This window comes from Protopterus annectens, chromosome 1.part0, assembly GCF_019279795.1.
Source record: "Protopterus annectens isolate FY-2018-M chromosome 1.part0, PAN1.0, whole genome shotgun sequence".
Taxonomy (NCBI): Eukaryota; Metazoa; Chordata; order Ceratodontiformes; family Protopteridae; genus Protopterus; species Protopterus annectens.
The window spans coordinates 1,209,132,507-1,209,157,832 of record NC_056725.1 but is presented as its reverse complement, the minus strand read 5'-3'; positions in this window follow the sequence as shown (position 1 = coordinate 1,209,157,832).

Here is a 25,326-nt window from a genome sequence, read left to right as displayed (position 1 = left end):
GGACAACATCCCAGGCTGCGTTTTACATGAAGTTCAGAACTAACTGGCTCCCCACCTAAGCACCATGTTCAATCATAGCCTCACATCAGGCTTTGTGCCCTCTGAATGGCGCACAGCAACAGTGATCCCATGCCATAAAAGGGGAGCCACCACTGATCTGATCCCAGGAACTATCACCCTATTAGCCTGATGAGCCTGGTCTGGAAGGCCATGGAACATATCATCATGGAACTTATAAACAAAGACATTGGTAACCTCCAAACTCTAGACCCCACCAAGTTCAGGTTTGTGAAAGGCAGATCTTGCCTCCTGAACCTGATCGACTTCTTTGAAGCAGTCACCAAAGCTGTAGATGAGGGTAAGGTGGCTCACACAGCCTATCTTGACCTAGCCAAGGCTTTCGACACAATCCCCCATTCTGGAATTATAGCTAAACTCACTAAACTAGGTATAACTCCCTACGTCACAAGATGGATTGCCAACTGGGTCACTGACAGAACCCACACTGTAAAAGTTGCAGACTCCAAATCTGACTTCAAACCAGTGACAAGTGGAGTACCACAAGGTTCAGTCCTGGGACCTCTCCTGTTTGGTATCTACTTCTCTAAATTACAGGTTAACACAGAAGGCCTCTGGCTGATGACGTTTGCAGATGACTGCAAACTAGGAGCCATAGTTGAGTCCCCAAATGATGTGGACATCCTACAGAAGGGCCTCACTGAGACAGATGCCTGGTGTCAGAGCCATGACCTCAAGCTCAATGCCAAAAAGTGCAGTGTCATCCCCTTTGGTAAAAACTCTGTATCCATGAACTACCACATAGGCAGCAGTCTGCTTAACACCAAATCTGTGATGAGTCTCCTTTGATAATCACATCGCCACAGTAGTCAGGAAGTCCTTCTACGTGGCACACCTCCTCACAAAAGGGTTCTCATGCAGGAAAAAAAGAGGTCATTGTTCCCCTCTACTCAACACTCATTATAGAGTACAATGGCCATTTTGGAATGTACCTCACAAGACATCTGCAGCAGCTGGAAAGGACACAAAAGTACCTCACAAAGAGGATTACTGGCCTCAAAGAGATGCCCTACACTGGCCATCTCAAAAAACTCCAGCTTTACTCCACAGTATATCACCTTCTCCGAGGTGATCTGTGCCTAACATATAAAGCTATGTTAAACCCAGAGCTGTTGGACATGCTACACCTAAAGAAATCCCAATCTCTCTGAGCTACATGCTCTAGGGACCTAAACCTTGTCACCACAATAAACAGGACATGCTGGAGGGATATATTCCTGTCCCAGAGACTTCCCATACTCTGGAATAAGCTACCCATCTATGTCAAGCAAAGTTCCTCATTAGCACTCTTCAAGAAAAATCTTGATGAGTGGATGGGAAATAGGAAATGCACCCTGGGGATCACTTCTGTGGCTCTGCTTGACAGTGGCACAGGAAAATAACTTTCTTGGGTGGCGTAAGCCAGGGAACCTTTTTGGCTAGGCTTACTTAGGCCCTTGAGCCGATAGCCTAGTACCTACCTATGAATCTATGAACGAACGGGTTACATTATTTCTCTTGCTACTGTCCAGTTATATACAGGTAAAGCTGCTGCTAGAACAGTAAAAGAAGAATGTGATCTGGTTTAGGTATAAGCAGATGTCATATGGGGCAAGAGATTACAGATAGCAATGAAAGCTGGCGGATTTCTTTGATTTGCCTTCATATAGTTGAAAGCACATCCTACGAATATGCAGATACTCGAACGGTTTCTGCGAATTCCGTCCGACTGACTTCCCTAAAGTTTGAAAAAACAGCAAAAGTCAACATTTCCAGTTGCTCCACAGCTGAAACAAGTGCTACCATGGGTCAAAAAGAGGGCAAGATTTTGTTATTCAGAACTTCGGTTTTCGCGGTTTTGTGAATTCACAGTTTGCAGTTCAAAGCAGCAGTTTTGAGGATGTGGCTGTTAGACTTATGAAGGTAAACCATTTTCTTTGTTACTGATTAAGAGTTATATTTGGAAAATAGGCAATAATAAAAACATTGGGCCACAGTAGTATCTCTGCATGTTGCTTAGAATGTTAAGGTAGTTGTGTAGTTTGCCCACATGTTGCCACCATAACATTCTGAACCTTCTGATAGTAATAATAAAAAGGGTAGTGCAGTTAACAAGTGAAAAAGAGTTTATTATATTAAAGTTGACTGTTCATTATCTCTCATTACCTATACTCTGATAGAATGATATTCTGATGAAGTCCTGTTTGTGTGAGAACAAAGGTGCTACATAAATGTCCATTTTTATACTTTAAATCTTGGACTCTGGCTCTAGTGTTATTTTATTTGAAGGTCTGGTTTTACTGTAACACTACACTTGTATTTTTATTCATTTGAAAGTAATTAATCACGCAAAATCGCATGTTTATAGGGTGGAGAAGTCCCCATGTATCCCCCTCATGCTGGAAGCTGCACCAGCTTTGGGGTCATACCATCTCAGTGAAAGAGGAAATGCCCAGTATAACAGCAATTCAACCTTTCAGTGAAAAGTTGACCAGTCACAGACTAGTGATTACACAAACTAATGTAAATCACTAGATTTCGCAAACAAGCTGGCACCCAGGAAAATAACAATAAAACTCAGATGAATTAATTCCCTAGTCAGTAACAATTTAGAAGATTCACTTTGGGATATATTTTTCAGGGGCTTTATTTAATATGTGCAGGTAAATTTATAATTATTTAAGTTCATTGGTATCCCTTAAATTTACACTCATAATTGTATTTACTTAAGTTATGTCTTATGAACTTTTAGTATGAAGATTCCCCATTCCTCCAAATCTCCATTTTAGTATTATTATGATGCAGAAAGACACTTCCTAACTCAAATATCTGAAGAACATTTAGTGAACATTTATAATCCTGCCTGTGTTGCAGCTATTAGAGTGACATCACATTTTATAGTAAGGAGCTGTTTTTTGTTAATTCTGTTACCCTACTTTTTAACCATTCCTCTCATGTTCCTTGCTGCAGTGTATAATACTATATGTTATGCTACATGCTAACGTTTGCTCTGTCCCATATTTCTGTTCCCTAAAAGTACCTTGATCTTTATGTCATATTTATTTATTTACTAAATTTGATAATCAAGTTGATATGAGATATGAAGTGAAATAACACTGATGCAGATATCTATATCTATATCTATATATATATATATATATATATATATATATATATATATAGGCTGAACAAGGAGAAGGTTACTGACAGCTGCCTGTCGGGTGCTAGGATCCACCACATAACACAGGCACTTAGGTCACTCCAGAACAAGTACAAGTATGACGCTGTCATTGTACATGTTGGAGTGAATGATCTAAGATGTACCTCCCTGGACTACATGAAAAGAGACATTGAGGAGCTCTCTGATCATGTAGCCCAAGCTGGTATGACCCTGACCTTGAGTAGCATACTACCTTCACCTAGAATGATACCACAATACAAAGACAAAATGATCAATTTCAACAATTGGCTAAGCTTCTGGTGTCATTCTAAGGGGATCCGGTGTCTGTCTGCCTGGGATAACATGATAGACAAGCCTCGCTGTTTTGCCAGAGATGGGTTGCACCTGTCACTCCTAGGTTTTCGAATACTGGCCAAGGCTCTTGCTATCCCCATAGTGCCTTTTTTAGGCAAGGCTCAAAGGACAAACCAACCACCGTAACCAGCACAGGTAACCAAAAACTAAGGGTAATGCTACTCAACGCCAGAAGTCACAACCTCAAAATGCACACACTTGAGGCTCTCTTCAGCATGGAGAAAATCGATGTTTGTGCAGTGACGGAAACCTGGTTCAAGGCTCAAGAGAGCACCCCAGCACTGCCAGGTTACATTTCATATTATACCTTCCTGCCTCAGTTACTGGATCGCAGTACAAAGGGCGGAGGTGTATCCATATTCATCAAGGATACCCATATCTCCAGGTTAGTAGCGCAGCATGATGCCCCAGAGATCATCCATGCGCAACTATCAGCAGGCAAAACCACATTTCAAGTCGTAGCTGGTTATAGATCGCCCACCATGTCCCAAGATGCTCACTCTGCATTCCTTGAGACATTGGAAAATATAAAGGTCCTACCCAACACCATAATCTTGGGTGATTTCAACTACCCTGGTATAGACTGGGTGAACTACCAATGTTCCAACTCCAATGCTCAATGATTCATGGAATTTATAAATTCAAATGCCCTTGAACAACTAGTATGTTCCCCCACTAGAGGAGACAACATATTGGATTTAATCATCACAAATATGGGCGCCCATTGTACCACACCTGTTATCACCCCCTCCTTGGTCAGATCTGACCACAAATTGATAACCTTGGACATCCTCACTCCTCCACCTCCCGCAATCAAAGAAACCATAGTCAAAAACCTTTCCAAAGCAAACTTCAAACTGCTTGCATCCAAAGTGGAAAGGTTCACTATTCCCTTGCAGAAGGATAATGATATCCAGGATGTGGAATCCTACACCAAGGCACTCTATATGCATCTTCAGGGATTGCATGGACCATGCTATCCCAAATAAAACCAAGACTCCTTCCTCAAGCAAGAAGAAACCAGTCTGGTGGACCCCGGCCATAAGCAAACATTACAATAAAAGGAGGAGACTTATACAAAAAAAGGCCAAATCTCAAGTAGAAAAATCATCCCGGATCAGCATTAGTAAGAAATTGAGGGCCCTCATCAAGTCAACTAAAGCTAATTTTGAAAAGAAAGTTGCCAAGGATGCCAAGGATAGCCATAAGGCCTTCTATGGCTACGTCAAAAACCTAAATGGCAACGCTCAGGTCTGTTCTGAGCTAGTACAAAATGGAATAAAATACACTGACCCTTCTGACATTGCCAACATCTTGGCTGACAGGTTCAGTGCAAATTTCTTCCCCCCCCTCACCACCTACAGGGCCTATTACCATTCTAGGGGATTGTGTAAGTCCAATTATTACTGATACATTGGTTAACAAGCCTCTATCTAAAGTTAAAAACACTGCCTCCATGGGACCAGATGGTGTCCCAGGCTGTGTCATACGCGAGCTCCAAAAGGAATTAACCCCGCATCTTAATACCCTGTTCAGTCTCAGCCTCTCCACAAGATATGTGCCCAGAGAATGGCGCACAGCAATGGTGGTCCCGCTACACAAGGGTGGGGCCACAACTGACCCTGGGAACTACCAACCAATAAGCCTGACCAGTCTGATCTGTAAGGCTATGGAGCGAATCATTATGGAACTCATAAATGGAGAGATTGGGAACCTCCAGTCACTGGACCCCACACAGTTCGGCTTCGTCAAGAGCAGATCATGCCTCCTGAACCTGGTGGATTTCTTTGAGACAGTTACTCAGGCTATAGATAAGGGAAAGGAGGTACACACGGCTTACCTTGACCTTGCTAAAGCATTTGACACCATTCCCCATTCAGGTATTATTGATAAGCTCACCAGCTTGGGCATAAACCCTTACGTCACAAGATGGATCGCAAACTGGCTGTCAGACAGATCCCATAAAGTAAGAGAGTAAGAGTAGCGGGATCTATGTCCGAATCCAGACCAGTAACGAGTGGTGTGCCTCAGGGCTCTGTCCTGGGGACCCTCCTGTTTGGCATATACTTCTCAAAAGTACAGGCAAGCACGGAAGAGCTGTGGCTGACTAAGTTTGCGGACGACTGCAAACTGGGTGCTATAATAGAGTCTCTGGTCAACATGGAGATCCTCCAGAAGGGCCTAAATGAGACTGATGCATGGTGTCAAAGCCATGGTCTTAAGCTAAATGCAAAAAAATGCGTAGTAATCCCCTTTGTAAAAAACAGAGTAACCGCAAACTACAACATAGGAGGTAATCCCCTGAAATCTGAAGAAGAAATAAGGGATCTAGGGACCCAAGTAGATAGTCAGCTTTCCTTTGATAACCATGTTGCCAAAGTGGTTAGAAAATCCTTCGATGTGACCCATCTGATCATGAAAGGGTTCGCATCAAGATCTAAGTATGTAATGATGCCCCTCTACTCTTCCCTCATCAGACCCATTATTGAGTAGAATGCACCAATTGGAATGCACCTGGCTAGACATCTCCAGCAGCTGGAGAGACCACAAAGGTACCTAACCAAGAGGATTACTGGCCTCAAATAGTTGCCCTATGCAGCACGATTGAAAAGCTAAGACTGTTCTCTGTTGCATACCGCTTTCTCAGAGGCGATCTCTGTCTAACGTACGGAGCCATGTCCAACCCAGAATTGTTGAGCATGCTCCATCTTAGCAAAACCAAATCTACTCGAGCTACATGCTCTAAGGATATAAACCTCAACACAACAATGAATAGAACATGCTGGAAGGATAGATTCCCTTCACAGAGACTTCCCTTATTATGGAACAGGGTCCCGATCTACATAAGACAGAGCCCCTCACTATCACTCTTCAAGAGGAACCTTGATGAGTGGATGGGTAATAGAAAGTTCACACCGAGGATCACACCAACAGCACTACTAGATAGGGGCCAAGGGTACTAGCTGCTAGTACAAGGGTCTAGGGAACTACTAAAGGGGCGGTGAATACCACACAACGTGGCTGGGCTAATATATGCCTTTGGGCAGATAGCCCAGTACCAACCTATGAAACTATGAACCTGTATCTATATCTATATCTACATATATATATCTTGTAGCATCCATTTTGCTGGTCTGAGTGCATTATAATAAGGTTGTATAGCATTTCACTTTCTTTGTAAACTGTGCTGAAAAATATTCAGAGGAAATTTATATAGCTCCATCGATGTCATCATAAAGACAAGTGGGTGTATATATCTTTCTATTCATATGCTTACCAAAAGAGTTTAAGTTGTCAAGACAGTAATCAAATTCCCATCCCAATACACACGTGAAATGCTCTGTGAATTCATAAATATTGGTTTGGTATGTAATGCTTTTAGCATGCCATCACAGATCAGTTCCTCATCCTCCTGTTACTTTGCTGTTTTATTTCTTAGAATTTAAAAAGGATCTGCCGTTTCTTCATGTTATACTGTTATGCTATTTTCTGTCTCTTGCTGCCTTTGTTTTCTTGAATATTTTCCTGTTTAGTAACTTATTGCCTTTATTGCCTTTAGTTTACCTTGAAAATGAAACTGCCAGGGTTCCACTGTATTTTCTTCATTCTATTTTCTCAGAAAATCTATTATTTTATTGTATTTTTTCTTTGAGAATTAGAATGACTTCTGTCAGTCCCTTTACTTTACTAATATTCGGTTTCGTTACCTCTCCAGGAGTCTCATCACATAATAGCTACTATCCTGGCATTTTTTTATCCTTGTCTCATTTAGCCAAAGCATATATTAAGTATATCCCCACTTTAATAATCTCACCATCCTGAAATTGATGACTCTGAACATTGTTTGACATTAATGCCCTACAGACGTCCTGATTAACCACCCAGCCTGATGATCGACAGCTGTCAGGTGTTCACCTTCTCTAACTTTCTCAGTTTTATCTGCATTTTTACACAAAGGCATGAAACTGCACCCTGCCGTGTGGTAATGAGTGTCAGCTATCAGTGACTTGCTCTTTACACTCAGTACAGGATATGCTGAGTTCTTGCACAGGCAGGTAGACATCAGAAAATATGGAGTCTAAGTTCTGCTTACCTGAAAGAGCTTCTGGCACTTTGTGTCCCAGCTAGACCCTTTAGGTCAACTACTGGCTGTTCCAAGGACCTAGTTAGAAAACTCTGTCAGGCTATATTTCCCTTACTTTGCCTCAGTCCTCTGGAATCGGCTACCTTCCCTGATTTGGGGGTATGATTTAGAGGAACTTCTTCAGGAGGTCCCCAAAATATTATCTTTTTAAAAGAGTTTATTTAACTCTCTCACAGAAAGCTGATTTTTACTCTTATTATTATTATTATTATTATTATTATTACTATTATTATTAATTTAAACATTTTCCCTGCACATGGTATTTTTTTTTGTCTGCACAGGGCTTAATACTGCAAACCTTTAAACACTTAAATAAATAATAAATATTGTCTATTCACAGCATGTTTTTCATGACAAAACTCTGTTTTTTTTTGTTCTGAACTGCAATAGCAATGTAAGGTGTTTGATTAAGTCAAGTACCAGTATGGTGGCACAGTGAGAAGCACTGTTACCTCACAGCAGGAGGTTCTGCAGTTCAATTCTCCCTTCTGTCTGGAATCTGCATGTCTTCCTTGTGTTCACATGGGATTTCTCTGGGTGCACCAGTTTCATTGCACACTCAAAAGATATGCAGTATGCAGATTTGAAGCTTAATGCTGATATACATTATTCTGGGCATGTTTTTACTGTATATGTGTAATTGCTGGGTGTCTGTTTATTGTGTGAGTATCACTGCAGGACATAGGACTCTATTCGCAAAGGTCAGACATAGACAGGGGTTCATACTTTGCAGAGTATTTTAGAACAAGATTGCTTGTTTTGCAACCAGATCAGGACAACAGTAGTTTAGTCCATTCACGTCACCAGAATGTGGGCAGAAGCTTCTCTGCACTCGATTGTTTAATTTATTTATTTTATTTTATATATTTATTTACTTATTTATTCATTATACCTGTATCCTCACCTGGCCATCATGTATCCTATTACTCTTTTAGGTAAATCACTAACGGTCTTTCATTGAGTATGTTGTACCGTAGCACATTATTCATTGTATAAAATGGGGAGGTTATGGCTTGTGTAGAGATCACTTTAATTTCACACCTTATTTATTGCTAGATCTGGTCAGGCTAGACTACAAATCCATGAACCTTTTGTGGAAGGCAGCAAGTTGCAGCTCTCATTTAATAAAACTGCTGAGACAGTGACCTCCTTTCTAGCACAAAGAAGAGGCTGTACATTGCTGAGATACTTCCAAAGTGACAATTCATTAGCAATTAAATGATCTTGGCTCTTATGGAGGGTACATTTTGTATTTTATTTTTAATTACTGATATAGCCAGATGTACTACCGATCAAAAGTACAGCACAGAAGAAAGCAAGAAATTTCATTCCAGAATGATCTGTTCTGTGTTATAGAATTCTGCGCAGTCAGTGTCTTCTATACTAGTAACCACAGGCAGCAGAGAATGAAATAAAAGACATAGCACAGAATGGCAGCATGTCACAGATATTAAAGGTCATGGTTATAAACAATTGTGGCATGCTGCATGACACTCTGTATTGTATATTTAGCTCATTCTCAAGTGCAGTAGGAGTGCTGTGATTATAAATGATGTCATAAAGGTGCCACTTTTTTCTGTATATTTTCCTCTAGCCTTTGCAAATGAAGAAAGGAAAGATGCTGCAATAAGTTACAGATATCATTTCTTTGAATCAGCTAGTGCCTAATTATTTAAATATAATCATTTAGCAATGCAGGTGTAAGGAAAGTAAGTCTACAACCAAAGAACTTATGAACTGACTAGAATCAGTTGTGAAATCTGAAGGGTACCGCTTATGAATTCAATGTCATGGCAAAGAGTGATAAAGCCTTACCTATCAATCAGGTGACCTGGGTTAGATTAGCAGCTCTGGTGTCTGAGATGCTGGCAGGGAGGGATGTGGGTGCCCATTCTGGGGCATAAGTGCATTCATCTAGGTGATCCCTGCATAAAGGGGAGGCATGGTCCACAGTGGAGAATAGCCCTTCACCATAACAAATGAATGCAGAGAAGGGGAGAAAATGAGGGTAGGTCATTACAACCCTCCATGGCAGCAACGATGACATGACGTCCCGGGACAGCTTAATGATCCTCATCGGTTCCAATCCTGGTGGAGTAAGGCCAGGGAAGATTAGGAAAGATAGGTAGCCTCAAAGAAGGACAGCAGTACCAGGCTGTACTGATGGTTGGCTGCACAGGAGGGGAAATACAATTTAAATAAAAGGGTACAGCCAACTCGGAGGAAAGCATGGATTGGATTCAGATATATTACTATTTAGAACAAATTATCTATACACTTAAAGCGTACAGTCTCTTCTGATAATTTTAAAAATGTGTCTGAATAAAAATCCCATAGGAAAGAACTGTCTAAAAAAAATGACAGTGTGACTAACTATTGGCTGAATACTGGTTTCATACCAGTAATAAATATATTGTTATTTCTGTTAGCTTTGTTCATTTTCAAACAATGATTAAAAACTGTTATTTTATCAGCCCTTTACTCATAACATAAGTTAACATGTTTCCAGGTAAATATAGTATCTCTGAATATGATTCAGTTGATACATTATATATTTCATGAAACTAACTTTCTTTCTGTAAATCATGTCATATGGGTTACCCAAAGCATCATAGTTTTACTAGTCAAATAGCCTGAACGCACATATTTTCAAATGAGTAAAACAAATACTGCATAGAATGTGTATAGCTAAGTTTAACTATTAGATGTTAAGTTGTCTATCTCGCCTTCATTCTTGCTGGATGGGTTCGGAGCCGACCTCGGCTCCGACTCGGCCACTCTAAAAGCTCGAGAGTTGGTTCCACGAGGCTCCCCTTATATCCCACAATGCTAGGCGAGAGTTACCTCAGATCTCGTTTGCCGCTACAGCTTCGAGGTTGGTTGCTTCTACCGGTTCCTGGTGAGTGTTAGCTTTTTCTTCTAAAAGTTACTCTTTTTACCCCTTTTTAAGTTAAATTCTTCATAGATTAGTGTAGATTATAGAACTTTATCCCCGACCCTATATTTCTCCCGTTTCCTTTCTAAAAGAACCTTTGGTTCTTCCCTTGGGCCTTAGGCCTTCTCTTCCCTAAGGGAGTGTTTGTGTAGTTTACTATAATTTTACTATATTTTTATTGTACTTAAATTCTAGTATTATTACTAAAATTATTATATTTTCTGACAGGGTATAACTGGTGTGTTTCAGTGTGTGTTTGTGTACACCTGTCAGTTAGGCTATGTCTAAAGAAGCAAAGGTCTCCGGATTCAAGAAGTGTGATGCGTGCTGTCAGAAAATGTCTCTGACAGACACTCACACTTCTTGTGTCTATTGTCTGGGGCCTTTGCACCTGCAGGACTCCTGTGCTGTTTGCCATGGCTTCAGCCCCAGGGTCCTGCAGGAAAGAAAAACAAGCTAATTCTGAGAGGCTTGTTGAAGCCAGAGGATTCCCTGTCTGTCTCAACAGGGAAGCCCTCTAAGGCATCGAGGTCTTCGGCTCCGGCATCTGAGCCGAGACCTCAGGTTGTTCAACCTTTGCCTTTATCGGCTCGGCTGGAGCCGATAAGTCTCAGTCCACAGTTTCTGTGGCTCCCTCGGCCGGAGCCGAGGTTATTGAAGTACCCGTGTCGGCTCCGACCAGATCTTCGGAGCCGACAACTAGAAAGAGATCAAGGTCACCATCTATTGGCTCCGTTCATTCGGCTCCAGGTTCTCCCCTGCTGTCTGAACGGAGCCAAAGGTCTCATTCCTCTAGGTCATCGAGGCTGTCCGATCATGACCTTCAGAGGGTAGTGAGTCGACTACTTAAGTCCGAGGCACTAGCCCAGATGCTTCAGAGCCCGACTCATCAGTCGATGCCTGCCCGGTCCATCAACTCTTTCCTCCTTCGACTCTTCTGAGTTCGGAGCGAACCGAGACTGTGATTACCGGAGCCGAGACAATTGTCTTCGGCTCCCCGTTTTCTTCTTTGGAGGAATCTCGGCACCGGACTTCCTGAGTGGCATCGGACCCTTGTCCGACCCCTCTCCCTCTCGGGCTTCGGCGCTGGTGAGTTCGGCTCCGACATCGACCTCGGAGCCATCACTGTCGGTGCCGAGGGGGGTTCTTAGCTCTTCGGAGCGGGGACCTCTGGCTCTGCCTGACAGGGGTGCATTCGAGGTCATACGGAGTGTGTTAGAGCCAGGCTCTACCCCACAGTCGGCTCCGTCCGCCTCCCTCTATGCTGCCTCAGGGTAAGTCGACTCACTCCCTCATCCCGGACCGCAGAGAGCCAGCTCCTCAGGAACCCCCTGTGGGATTTCATCCTCTTCAGGCCTCTCCTGATTTGGCAGAAGAGCCCTCGGAAGAGGAAGTGCAAGAGGAAACACATTGACTCACCTGAGTCTATCACGTCAGACACAGATCTGGATGATTCTGAGGGTTCCCCCCATTCCCCTTCTGAAGATGTCTCATTTGCAGACATTCTGGAAATCCTGAAACAGAGGGGAAATTGGCCAGCCCTCAACCCTTCGGAGATCTGTGTATCTTGAGGCGTTTGGCTCTCGTCCTTCCACCTCCTGGGTGTCCCCCTTGACCCCCTCATGCAGGTGGTTGCTAAGAAGGCATGGACGGCTCCTGATTCAGTGGACCCCACTCCCAGGAGACCCTCCAAATTCATCACAGCTCCATCAGACAAGCAATTTTTATCAAAAGGAGTTTCTGTGGATGCTATGGTGGTAGCTGCCGCCACAAAGAAGGAACTGGCTGATCCTTCAGTGCCTGTCCATCCACCTAACAAGGAATCTAGGTCCATGGATAGGTACCGGAAGCAGATGTTCTCCTCAGCGACATTTACCATGCGTTCGCTGAATTACCTGTGCCATTTCACTCGTCTTCAAAGGGACTTGATCAAGGAAGCGAGTGAAATGTTAACCCTACAGCTGCGGGTTTCCAAGAGAAAATGAACACGCAGCTGGCTACCCTTAATTCCATATCCAACTCCTCCATGCGCCTCCTCTCTTATGCGGCCGATGGAGCGAGCAGAGCCGCAGGGACAGGGGTAGCCTTACGAGGGCACGCCTGGATGCGGCTATGCAACTTTGGAACCTTTCAAGACGTCTTTCACGAACTCCCCTTTTGATGGATCATCTCTCTTTGGTCCTCAAGTGAAAGAAACCCTGACTAGGTGCGAGACTGATGGCAAGACCCTTTCTGCCGTCGGAGTCCGTTTTCGACTCCTTCTAGGCCTTACCCCAAAGGCCAGAAGGGTGGGAAGATGTGGTTCCGTAAACAATCTCAAGGGACTTTGCCTGACGACAGAGTCGTTTCCTACCAAAGGCAGAGGTGGGAATAACAATGGTAGACGCCGCCCTAGGGGCAGGGGGTCCGCAGAACCAGGGCAATCGGGAAGCCTTTCCTGACAAGCCCTTTCAGCATCCCTGAGGTGTTGCTCGACTGCCCATCTTCCGAGGCAGTCGGGGGGAGATTGTCACTGTACCCAGAAGCCTGGCTATCCCTGACTCAAGACAAATGGGTACAGTCCATCATTGCTATTCTATCCCCTTTCTTCGTTTTCCAAATCAGTCAAAAATCCCTTCCAGATGTTCCACCGCTCAAAGGGATATAGCAGCTTTGGAAATTTCAAAACTGCTTGCAAAAGAGCAATTCAGTCAGTGCCAGCAGACCAACAAGGATCGGAATCTACTCAAGGTTCTTTTTAGTTCCAAAGAAAACAGGGGACTGGAGACCGATTTTGGATCTCAGTGTCTTGAACAAATCAGTCAAGAAAACAAGATTTCGGATGGTCACGCTGCAATCCATTCTTCCCCTTTTGGGCAAAGGAAACTGGATGTGCTCTATAGACCTTCGGGATGCGTACTATCACATAAAATGAACAGGCGCTCCAGAAGATTCCTCCGCTTCAGGCTGGGAACCAGTCATTTTCAGTTCAGGGCCCTGCCCTTTGGTCTCACCACTGCCCCGGTGTTTACCAAATGCATGGCAGTGGTAGCTTCTCACCTGAGACGACAAGGATTCCAGGTGTTTCCATATTTGGACGACTGGCTTCTCACAGCTCCCACCAAGCATCTCCTTCTGATGGCCAGAGATTATACTTTTCGCGTTTGTCAAAAACTGGGTATTTCAATAAATTGCGAAAAGTCTGTTTTGTCGCCTTGTCGTACTATTACCTACATAGAAATTTAGATACTATAAACATGTCTGCAACGCTAACCAAAGGATATCAGACATTCACAAATTGGTGTCACTTCTTCTCAACAACAACAGAGCCAAAGCCAGGTTAGTTCTAAAGGTGTTGGGAATCATGGCAGCGCCATACCTCTCCTCCCATTGGCCAGATACCACATGCGGATCCTTCAGTGGATGCTTTTTCTCAATGGTCATACCAGGAACTTCCAATGTCTCACACCATTATGATCACAGCGTGCAAAGAGCATCTCATGTGGTGGATGTCTTCCCCAGCTCCTGTCGGAAGACCATTTGTTCCACCTCCTCCGGTTGCTACTCTGACAACGGATGCCTCCTGATCGGGTGGGGGCATTATCAGGGCAGGACAGTCCAGGGCACATGGCAACCAAACGAATGCCACTTGCACATAAATGTTCTGGAGATGAGAGCAGTGCTTTTAGCGTTGCAAGCCCTTCAAGACTCTCTTCCCTTTGGAACGATTGCAATCCAGACAGACAATATGTCTGTAGTGTGGTACTTCAACAAACTTGGCGGAACCAGATCATACCCCTGTGTCGAGAAGCACTCAGACTGTGGCAATGGGCGATTTCTTCTCAGCGTTTTCTGATAGCAACGCACATCCGGAAGTCAATCACATTGCGGACAAGTTGAGCAGAGCTATACTCATGCCTCACGAGTGGTCTCTGAAAGACTCTGTAGTGAGAGAGATATTTCTCAAGTGGGGTCAGCCTTGCTGCGATCTTTTGCTACTCCCCAAAACAGCAAGTGCAGAGAATACTTCACTCTATTCCGTTACCAGGCCAACCCAGCAGAGACGCTCTAGTCCAAGTTTGGCCCGGGACTTCTGTATGCATTTCCTCCTTTCCCACTGATCTCTCAAGTAATACAGAAAGCTATCGCTCAGAAGGCCTCATTGATCCTCATTGCTCCTTACTGGCCTCGACAAGTGTGGTTCCCCTTTCTACATCGATTTCTTTTGGAGCGACCGTGGAATCTGGACCTAGTTCCAGATCTTTTGATCCATCAGTCGGGTCAGTTTCATCGCTCCCTCCCTCTCTGAACCTCACTGCTTGGTTCCTCCAGTTCCAACCGTAGCCAGGCTTCCTCAATTATCTCACTCGGTTAGAGATATATTGATAGCTTCCCATAAATCTTCCACTGAAAGATTTATTTGAGTAAGTGGAACGCTTCTCATATTGGGCACAAGGAAAGGACATAGATCCTTTCACCGCTTCCATCCAACTAGTCCTTGATTTTCTGGCTGAACTCTTCCATGCAGGTTCATCTCCATCTACCCTTAAGGTTCAATTGGCAGCTATTTCTAATTTTCATGTGGGCATTTCTGAATCTGCCCTAATGTCCCACAAACTTTGCAAAGCCTTTTTGAAAGGAGTTTTCTTCTCAGACCTCCTATAAGAAATCCTCCTTCTCCTTGGGACCTAAATTTAGTTCTTGCTTCTTTGATTCTTTCCCCTTTCGAACCTGCAGCTTCATGTTCCTTGAAATTATTATCATGGAAAACTCTCTTTCTGGTGGCTATCACATCAGCTAGAAGAATTTCAGAACTTCAAGCACTCAGTTGTCGTTCTCCTTATCTTTTGTTCCATAAGGACAGAGTTTCCTTACGAACTAACCCGTCCTTTTGCCTAAGGTGGTTTCAACATCAAATCTAAACCAAAGCATTGACCTCCTGTCTTTTCCCAGAGTATTCAAATAGGTCTGAACAAAATTACACTGCCTGGATGTTCATCGTCAATTAAGGTACTACTTGGACAGGACAAACAATTCAGAAAGTCTGATCAGCTGTTTGTCTCCTATGGAAAGCAGAAAGGGACTTCCAGTTTCAAAGGTATCATTATCCAGATGGCTAACATCTCTGATTACCCTTGTTTATGAGATTAGACACCAAAACTGCCTAATAAACCTAAAGCCCATTCCACCAGAGCTTTGGCTACTTCTTTAGCCTTCCAAGACAGACTGCCTATTGACACCATTTGTGCAGCGGCTCGTGGGCTACTCCTCACACTTTTATTTCCCATTATAAGTTGGATTTAGCTTCTAGGCATAGAGCTAATTTTGGTTCCACTGTTCTCAGGAGTCTGTTCCGTTAGGCCACCCGGGACAAGGTGCTAGGGACGGTCCCATCCAGCAAGAATGAAGATAGACAACTTAACATATAGAAGTTATGTTCTTACCATAACGTTCCATGTTAGTTGTCTTCTTCTTCTTCTTCGCCACCCTCCTTCCCCTGGCCTGGACAGACCTAGAGGAGTTGTGATCGTGACCTCTTTTTCTACCACCTCTTTCTTAGTCATATGCTATTATGCATATTTCTTGTTTCAGGATGTAGGTCACCCTTCTTCTTCCTGTTGTTAGAGGTGGATTCTGTTTTACAGTTATACTGTTACTGTTATAAGCTGTGGTTAGCTTTCAAGCGAGATCTGAGGTAACTCGCCTAGCATTGTGGGATATGGGGAGCCTGGTGGAACCAACTCAGCTTTTAGAAACCCATCCAGCAAGAAGGCGAGAAGAAGACAACTAACATGGAACGTTATGGTAAGAACATAACTTCTATTTTAGGGTTTACAATAAAAGCTGGTTACAAAACTGTTAATTGTCCATGCTCATGCTACTTACGAGATGTGGGCCTAATTCCTAGAGACAGATCATCTCCAGCATGGGTTACGTTTGATTATTTGTTTCTCATCACTTGGCTTCTCCCTAATACATGATCTGTTTCTCCCTCCCACTTTCCCACTTTATCACTGAAATGGTTATTTGTACCCCCTAAATCTAACAAAACAAGGTCAAGAAAAATGAGAATTGCTCTACTTGTTTTGCTAAATGTATATTTAACCAAAATATTTACTGAGTGGAAAGGGGACCCTAATCCCAGCACAAGCAACTGAGTCCCATCAGGTCTCCAGCTAAACATAGGCTAACTTCAGGTAATAGCACTTTAGAGTAGGTTGTATATATTCAACATTAGATCACTTTTGCAGTAGCCTAATCTCTAGTAGTTGCTTTCTTGTAGTAGCCTAAGCAATTTTTGCTATATCTTGCCTGGGATATGACCACCAGACAGTTTGCAAAGCTTTGGGGCACCTTCTCTGTGTCCTAACTACCAGTGGCTTGAGCAGTGGCACATTAAAAAGTCAGATTGGGTGCCAAACACTTCCGAGTTTTCTTGGAGAAGAAGTGCGCTTCCTCTGTAGTCTTCAAGAAACTGATGATCGGCTAGAATCCTTCAAGGCTGGGCAGATAAATATCCTTCTGGGAAAAATCTTTCATGTCTTCATTTTCTGAGGAAAAAACTGTGCTTTTAATGGTAGGCAATGTGTTTTATATGGACTGTCATGAATTGGATCACCTACATAACACCGACAGCCCAAAACACCGTCACCCATATGGACGATGCCATATGGTCGACACGCACAATATCGACAGCGCCAGAATGTCACAATAAAGGAAAATAAAATTTACTTTTTTGTGTGCCCCCCCCCAACCTTTAATATACCCTCTCCGAGATCGCACTACACTGCAATAATGGAAAATTTTCCATTCTACACTATTGGGAGATAGCGTTTCCCCATTGTCGATATTCTGAACGTCGACCATACGGCGTCGGCATTCTGTATGGGACCCCATGAATTACAGGGGAATTTTTTCTCAGTACATGCTTGTGAGACAAAAACTGTCTAAAATGTTTTTTCTTCTTCATTCTTACATTTTCACGTAAAGTTATAGTGTTAGGGACAGGATACTGTGATTTTGGGGACTGTCATTTATTTTTTACCTCAAACTCTTTACTTCCCATTCAGGAGGTTTATCAAATGCCACATGCTCTCCTGCCATTCTTTCAGGCTTCTTTTTCAGCTGGACCATGGAGTAGTTATTGGTCTCCCTGGTTCTTCTCTCCCCTGTCTATAGCAAGAAGAAAACTTCTAGGGCATCTTTGGGTATCAGGCCAACTCCCTCTACAGCTCTGCCATAGTTGGATTTGGTTATTTGGACTGCTGATCAATGTTTCGGTGTCTCTTTAGTGTAACTCCTTGAGGAGCCACCATACCTCTCAACTGTACAAATTTTCACAGAATGTCCAGATTTTTGCCTTATATTTTTGGTCAATTTTTCATTAGATTGTGGCTTTCTGGCAAATTAATGGAAAATCATTAAAGATTGAAGTTAGAAAATAATGACAGATATTTGAGTTTTATACTTCACACCCTTCAGAAAATTCATGCTAATGCAAAACCTGTTATTCTATGAACTTCTAAGTTTGTAAGAGCAATATTTAAAAATTGTCCTTATTTGCACCACTTTTTCCTGGTTTGTCCAGATTTCTTACTCTAAGAGGTTGAGAGGTATGGGAGCCACTAAGGATTGGGAGTTAGACATATACTCTGGAGTTGCAGGCTTGTTCTCTGCAGGCAAGGGGAACCACTCTTGTTGGTCTCAGGGGAAGTAACAGGTGAGCGTCTACTGAATATCTGGGCAAGGATGCCTGATCCCCAGGATAGTGCCCCTGCCAGGAGTCATTCTTTTCCAAAGCAGTCCCTCAGGAAAAGAAAGCAAAACATTAAGAATATCACTTCTCCTGTTTCTATTTCTATAGACGGGAAAGACTTGCTGGAATTTGCTAAGCAGTTAATTTCTGCTGTTCATGTTTCAAATTCTGTTTCTCCGCTTACTTCAAACAGAGAGAAATAAAACAGTCCACTCTCATTCTGACACTAATTCTCTGTCAGAAGAACAGAAAATGGAGGGGGGGGGGTTGTTTATCTTCAGTGATTTTTCCTCAAACTGAAGATTGCGAGATAAGTGTTACATCAGATTTGCACCCACAAGAGTTATATTTTTTCTGAGACATTAGCTAAAATCAAAGAGGTATTCCCATTGGAAAAGAATGAAATACCTATTTCCCAGCAAAAGTATTATGGTTTGTTCCCACTGGATATGCTACTGCCTTCTTGGGTATGAGATTTTCTCCAGGAGGTTCTTTCTGGGGTGGCTGGTGTTAAACACCTGTTTATTGGGTTGAAGTGCCCCCCTTCAGTCAGTTCCCTTCTAGAAATGTCCGTAGGAAAAAGAAATGAAAGAATAAATATATTTCATCTAAAGACAGTGTATATGTTAATAAAGATGAAACACTTACCTTACCTTAGCTAAGGGTTTATTCCAGTTTTGAATCCTGTGTAAAAGAAGGAAAATTTAAACACACATACATCTTGTGAATGCTTTTATCAGAGGATTATGATAATGAATGGAGCAGAGCATTTTCTATATTTTACTCACAAACACCTGACTCTAATTCTGAAAAGATTGTTTCCTCAGTTTCTCCTATAGAGGGTTTTTCTTTTTCTGAGACTGTTCCCAGGATGTAAAATGTGTTTCTGTGGGAACAAATGGCTGTCCCCCACTTCCTTGTGAAGTACTATGATATGTTACAAGTGGATATACTACATTCCACACCTATTTCTCCTATTATATCTGCCTTGAAGGATGTTTTTTATTCTGCCTGCAATAATCCTGATAGTCAGTGTCAGTCCATAAAATGGCAGACAGATTTTATAAGTCTAAGAAGTATTTGTTTTGTCACTTCAGGTCTGGCCTAGCGGCTTTTTCTGTTTCTTCGCCATCTGCTAACAAGATCCTGTTTAATGCTAATCCGTCACCTTCAGACATGGATTATAAAGCCTTTGACAGGTTTGGAAATAGAAGTTTATTTTTTCTTCAACTTTAGCCTTCAGAATCCTGAACTATCAACCTCATATGTCGAAGTACTTGTTAACTTGTGTGGACAGATTGCAGAACGTTTTTGCTGCATTACCTTTAGATGCTAGGTCCTTTTTGAATCCAGTTATTGCTATTCATTTTTAAGTGTCTAAACATTCTTTAAACAGTGTGTATGATTGTGAAGACTCTGCAGCCAGGGCTATAGCTACTGCTACTGTGATGAGATGTTTGACATAGCTACGTAACATACCTCTCAACTTTCCAGATTTTTGCGGTAATTATGATTGGTAGATTTTTTGATTGTTTTATTGTTTGTTTGTATTGAATGGCTAATTTTTTTTTTATTATATATGTGAATGTATATTCTTGATTTTAGTTTGGTCTGAAGAAGCAGCAACTCTGCAGAAGTGTTCACTTTTAATAAACAAGTTTGGCTTTTTATTGTGTTCTCTGTTGATTTGGTGACCATGTTGGCTGACCTACATTTTTATTCTTCAGTATTTTCTTTGTTGTAGGTCTGCCTTTAGCAGTTGGCTTGCTTTTATTTGTTCTGTTTGATTATTTGTTAAGCAATCCACTGCACATGGCTGAGTCATTCGTTACCAAAGATGCAGGTTTGAATAGTTTTTTTATCTCGACTAAGACTGCTGCTGGTGGCAATATGGATAGATATACCAGGTTAGCACGTAATCAGGTTAACCCCCTATTGGGACTTAAACTATCTGTACAAGAAACCTTGAGTGTTACTGATCCCCATGGGATGTGACTTTTGGATGATTTGAAACAACTGGAAAGCTTAAACTTAAGAGGTATGAGTGGCAGAGATTCCACTTTGAAGCATATCTTGAATATAGTTGTCCCTCAGGGGTTACATGTGTTGAAGATGCCAACACAAGCTACGAGCAAACCAGACTTGCTTACATGTTGGCAACAATTAAATCTTGAGATCAGCTTTAATTACCTTAAGCTTTTGTTTGAACATTGTACTCCGTTGGAAGTGTCATTACGTGTTGATGCTGAGCGGTTGTTATGTGATATTAGAGTTAAATTTTCTGGCGATGACTTCATGCTTAAATTAAATGATCTTTGTACAGAGGTTTCAGCCTATGAACTTAGGCTATGGCAACAGAAACATAAAAAAACTTTTGAGAGATTACTCTGATTTTGTTAAGGGACATATTTTTGTATGACCCCATAGTGACACCTCGGGTCCTGGCTCTAACGTACAGGCTCATATTCAATCTGACTTGGCGACTGACACACCCTCTTTGAACACTGATTCAATTTGTTTAAATACTGACTCCAACTTGGAAATACAATGCAGTTCTTCTACTGGTATTGTTACCTCTGCCGTGACTCATAGCAAAGTTCAGGGTAAGTCAAATGAATTGGAGGCTCATAGTAAAATCAAGAAACTGCTAGAGAATAATGGTTTTCCTTTTCCCTGAACCCCTTTATGTCTCTCCTCTTACCAACGAGACTGGATTCTCCTGCCAGGAAGGAGCAATCATTGAACAGGGATACCCAGAAGGTAAAGCCTCGAAAGAAGACCATTCATTGGTGCGGAGCAAGCAACAAGCATCCAGATCCATGAAGGATTAGTTTATAGCTTATCTGATTTTCAACTTACCCAGGCTCATTTGGATGTGCTTAACAAGGGTCTCAATTTTGTCCCTGCCAATAAGTCAGATCTTACAGAGCTTATTGTTGACATCAGGCTTTTTGCAAGAAGGGTTATGCTGCAGTGTATTTATGGTAAGCGGAATGCTTCTGTTTCTACAGTTAACATGTCTTCTCATAAACCAAGTTTATACAACCCATCTTTGGTTCCTTCTTTGAAAGCTTTTGTTAAGTTGTGTGAGTCTGACATTTTTGAAATGTTTTTTTCCACTTGTCCTCGCTTTTTTAATTTGGCTAATATTGAGAGGGAAGCCTTACAACAGCTACAGTTGGAGACATCTATTAGCATAAGACCTGCTGATAAGGGAGGAGCCATAGTTATCTTGAACAGGGAAGACTATCTGGAAGGTATAGGTTCATAGGTAGGTACTATGCTATTGGCCCTAGGGCCTATATAAGCCTAGCCAAACGGTACCCTTAGGTGAATTTCCTATCTCCCATCCAATCATCAAGATTTTTCTTGAAGAGCGCTAATGAGGAACTTTGTTTGATATAGATAGGTAGTTTGTTCCAGAGTATGGGAAGTCTCTGGGACAGAAATCTATCCCTCCAGCATGTTCTGTTTATTGTGGTGAAAAGGTTTAGGTTCATAGGTTCTTATATGAAAAAAATACTGTGCCCATTAGTTTGTTGTGCCTCTGTCAGCAGTGACCCAGAGAGATTCCGGGGTAGGTCTAGATTTCTCTTGAAGCATAGGAGTCTCTGAAGTGATAAAATTATCCCTCCAGCCACCTTATTATATCCGTGCTAGTTTAAATTAAGCTTGCTCTAGTGTTTTTGTGGTGGTGGATTTTTTGAGGTGGAGCATGTCCATTATCCTTTGGTGAGGACTTTTGGGGTCTCTCCAATTGCTGCAGATGTCGGATAACCTTCTGTGTTAGTGGATTGCCCACCTATATGGTAGCTTGGGGTTACCTTGTTTTTCCAAGGGTATGACTATACATTTTTTTTATGAACTTGTAGCCACAGCTCTGGCACCACCCGCCATCTGTTTCCGAGTCCCTTCTGAAGGATATCAGTTGTGTGATGCACTTTCCACTACACTGTATTTCCAGTTTTAGTCATCTGCAAACCTTGTCCAAAGTCCTCCCATGTTGGCCTGTACTTCTGAGAAGTAGATGCCAAACTTGCCATGTGTTGGGGTTACTCTATATTAGTTTGAGGGTTACCTTGTTTTTCCCAGAGATTTGATTATTACTTTCATTTTTTGGTTGCTGGCACCAGCTATCTGTTTCCGCTAGTTCTTGTGGGTAGGATATCAGGATACGAGTCACGATCCACATTCACTTTCACTTTGGTTCTGAGTAATGCAAACTTTGTCAAGTCCTCCCATGTTGGCCTGTACTTCTGAGAAGTAGATGCCAAACAATAGAGTCTGACACAGCAACTCTAACCCTGTGGGTTCTGTCCTTCAAGGTCAAGGTAGGCTGTATGGACTGCCTTTCGGCATGATTCCCCCCTTGAAAGCCAAACTGGGTTTAGGTCCCAAGAGCATGTAGCTCGGAGGTATTGGGATTTCTTTACGTGGAGCATGTCCAACAGCTCTGGGTTTGACATAGGTTTGTATGTTAAGCAGAGATTGCCTCTGAGTAGGCGATATACGACAGAGTAAAGCTGGAGTTTTTTTTAAACGGTTTGCGTAAGGCATCTGTTTGAGGCCGGTAATCCTCTTTGTGAGGTATTTCTGTGGCCTTTCCAGTTGTTGTAGATGTCTTGTGAGGTACATACCAAAAGGGGCATTGTACTCTATAATGGGTCTAATGAGTGATGAGTAGAGGGGAACAATTACCTCTTTTTTCCTGGATGAGAAACCTTTTGTGATGAGGTGTGCCACATAGAAGGATTTCCTGACTACTGTGGCAATGTGATTATCAAAGGAGAGACTACTGTCCACCTGTGTCCCAAGGTCTCTTATCACACTTTCAGTGTTAAGTAGACTACTGCCTATGTGGTTGTTCATGGGTACAGAGTTTTTACCAAAAGGGATGACAATGCACTTTTTGGCATTGAGCTTGAGGCCATGGCTTTGACATCAGGCATCTGTCTCAGTGAGGCCCTTTTGTAGGATGTCCATATCGTTAGGAGTTTTGATTGTGGCTCCTAGTTTGCACATCTGCGAACTTTGTTAGCCAAAGACCTTCTATGTTAGCCTGTACTTCAGAGAAGTAGATACCAAACAGGAGAGGACCTAGAACTGAACCCTGTGATACTCCACTTGTCACTGGTCTGAAGTTGGATTTAGAGTCTGCTACTTTCACAGTGTGGGTTCTGTCAGTGAGCCAGTTGGCAACCCATCTTGTGACATAGGGATTTATACCAAGTTTAGTGAGTTTGTCTATAATTCCAGAGTGGGGGATGGTGTTGAAAGCCTTGGCGAGATCTAGATAGGCTGTGTGAACCACCTTACCCTCATCTACAGCTTTGGTGACTTCTTCAAAGAAGTCTATCAGATTTAGGAGACATGATCTGCTTTTTACAAACCCAAACTGAGAAAGGTCCAGAGTTTGGAGATTACCAATGTCATTATTTATAAGTTCCATGATGATACGCTCCATAGCCTTGCAGACCAGGCTCATCAGGCTAATGGTGCAGTAATTCCCGGGGTCCATTGTGGCTCCCCCTTTGTGGAGTGGGATAACCTTTGCTGTGCAGCATTCAGTGGGCACAAAGCCTGAGGTGAGGCTATGATTGAACATGGTGCTTAGGTGGGATGCCAGTTTGTTCTGTAGTTCATGTAGAATGCAGCCTGGAATGTTGTCAGTTTCCATGGATTCTGTGTTCTTGGCTTTGGAGAGTGTGTTTTTTACCTGTGCAGCCGTGATTATAGGTACTTTGTATTCTTCCAGTATAGAGATGGGCCCTTTAGGGGATGAGAGAAGGGTAAAGTTAGCACTGAACCTATCTGCCAGGATGTTGGCAGTATCAGTTGGTTCTGTATATTTAGTGCCATTGTGCTTTAACTCAGAGCAGATCTGAGTGTTGTCATTGAGATTCATGACATAGCTATAGAATGCTTTGTGGCTGTCTATAGAATCAGTGGCGATTTTGTTTTCGTAACTAGCTTTGGAGGATTTTATGATGGATCTCAGCTTTTTACTGTGGCTGACCACAGAGTTCCTCCAATCATGGGATTTTACTTTTTTTTGCAACAGTTTCTTTCTTCTGTTGTAGAGTTTGTTTATAGCAGGGGACCACCAGATTGGCTTCCTTTTTTTGGAGGATAGCATCTTGATTCCATTAGGGATTGCACAATCCATGCACTCATGTAAGTGCTTATAAAGTATGAATGACATGCTTGCTGATTCTTCCACTTATTTGAAGACACATTCAAAGGATGTTGATAGATGTATACGAGTTGTACAGAATGATTTATGTGATCTACTTATGTGTGGTCTGATTGATGCCAGTGTATATGATTCCCTTTTGGTTGAATATCCATTCATCCCTGTAATACATGGTCTTCCTAAAATTCATAAGACTCTACATCGTCCACCCCTGCAGTCTATAGTTTCAGGACATGGCTGGGTTACCAAACCCGTTTTGGTTTTTGTTGAAGATAAACTCAAACCATTATAATCTCAAGCGCCCTCTCTCCTTAGAGATACCCCACATTTTCTTTCTACATTGTTTGCCTCAATAACTGTACTCGATGTTTCCCATTATTTGTTGGTGACACTTGACATTAAGGCCTTGTTCACGGTCCTACTTATTTTGAAGGAATTAACTCTGTTTTCTCTCTCTCTCTGTTGTCTGATTTGGTTTTGAATTTCAATGTATTTCTCTTTGAGGGTCAACATTTCTTACAAAGATTAGGTGTTACCATGGGTACCCCATGTGCCAACAGTTATGCCAATTTGGTGTTGGCGCAATGGGAGGATGATTATGTCCATAACAATAAAGTTTTATTGGCTATATTAAACACTATGCTAGATTAGTGGATGATATTTTTTCTTTTGGGTAGGTAGTGTGCATGAATTGTCACAGTTTATTTCTTATCTAGAAAGTACGTCT